This window comes from Crocuta crocuta, unplaced genomic scaffold (genome assembly GCF_008692635.1).
Source record: "Crocuta crocuta isolate KB4526 unplaced genomic scaffold, BGI_CrCroc_1.0 scaffold1049, whole genome shotgun sequence".
Lineage (NCBI taxonomy): Eukaryota > Metazoa > Chordata > Mammalia > Carnivora > Hyaenidae > Crocuta > Crocuta crocuta.
Genome location: NW_027532194.1, coordinates 110,821 through 112,617, shown reverse-complemented (window position 1 = coordinate 112,617; position 1,797 = coordinate 110,821). Strand labels below are relative to the sequence as shown.

At 31.1% G+C, this 1,797-nt stretch overlaps 1 pseudogene; it reads right to left on the bottom strand.

The window, feature by feature from the left end:
• Positions 1–962, bottom strand: part of LOC144242556 (small ribosomal subunit protein eS8 pseudogene) — a 1,650-nt pseudogene extending 688 nt beyond the window's left edge.
• Positions 963–1,797: the final 835 nt, after the last annotated feature.

Below are 1,797 nucleotides of genomic sequence, written 5' to 3'. Positions count from 1 at the left end.
CAAAGTCCTATTTTTCTCTTTATAACTTTTTTTTTATTACTTAGGTATATTTTTTCCTTTTTCCAGCTGTATTACATATGATTGAGAAATAAAAAGTGTATATAAAGTGTACAACATGCTTTGATGTAAATATACCTTGTGTAATAATGATCATAATCAACTAATTTATCCATCACCTCACATAGTTCCATTTTTTGTTTGTTGTAAGATCACTTAAAATCTATTTTCCTAGCAAATTTCAATGATACATTACTGGTTACAGTTACAGTTAGCCTATATTCTTGTGTAGTTCCTCTCCATGGCTATTCTTTATAAATTAACATTTCTTAGACTTATCACTAAGTCTACTTCTTACTCTATATATTCCCTTTGGTTAATCTTCCTTTCTCTCACATTTTCAAAACTAGGTTTATCCAGACTTGGTGATTATCTGAATATAGAGATTGAATAAAGATAGGAACATAAGATGACACTTATGGTTCGTGATTGGGCAGTTTAATGAATTGCTATAAGAACGATAGCAGGAAAAAAAGGTTTTGTAGGAAAATAATTGTTAGTTTTGATCATCATGATTTTGATATGCCTGTTATTCAAAGTTAGAGATATTCAGTAGCTAGCTGGGGGTACAGTCCTAAATAGTAAAATATACTCAGTGGAGACATATATAAATGGCAATTGTTGGCACTTATGAGGCAACTGAAACCATGGGAGTGTATAGTAGGATAATGAAAACCAAAGCAAAAGCCAGCGCTCTAAATAACACCAGTATTTAAGGGTTAAACAGAAGCAAACCTCATAAAATAAGTTTAAACGTCTAGAGAAATGGGAGAATACTCCCTCCTTCAACTTACTTTTATAGAATCTAACTGTGTTATATCAGCAATATGTCCAGCCAAGGGGGAAATATCTACAGCCACAGAGGATGAATCATTATTAGTCCCAATAAAGTGTGCTAATCTCATACTCCTTTCCTGGTGATTATTTTATAGATTTGTTTGTGACAAAATGCTAGCCAACTTGAAGTTAGGAGTAAACTTCTTGAGAGTTCTAAAAAAGGATTACAGTTCTGTGATTGGATATAATTAAAGGTCTTTATTATTTGTGCCATTAATAGTAACATTTGCTCTTGATTTTAGCCAAATATTTCATACTTGAGAAATACCTTGATTAATAAAAATTGGGTGGCATAAACAACAGTCCCTAAACTGTGGGATTTCTGTTATCAGAAATCTTCCAGTAACAAAAAGCCCAGGATCTGATGGCTTCACTGGCAAATTCTATCAAACATTTAAAGATGAATTAATAATAGCCCTCCTCAAACTTTTCCAAATAATTGAAGAGTAGAGAACATTTAACTCATTCTAAAAGGCCAGCATTACCATGATACTAAAACCAGATAAAAATACTGGAAGAAAAGTAAAGTACAAACCAATATCTTTTATGATAATTGATGCAAAAATCCTTAAAAAGTACCAGCAAACAGAACTCAGTAGCATATTAAAAGAATTATACACTATGACCAGGTGTATTTAGGACTTATTCCTAAAATCCAAGGGTGGTTCAACATAGAAAAATTAATCAATTTACTATAAAACATCAACAGAACAAAGAGAAATAAAATAATCTCAACTGATGCACAAAAAGCATTTGACCCAATTAAATACCTTTCATGATAAAAAAAAAAACATGAAATAAACTAGGAATAGAAGGAAACTACCTCAGCATAATAAAAGCTCTATATAAAAACCTCATAGTTAACATCATACTCAAAGATGAAAGATTAAAAGATTTTCCACT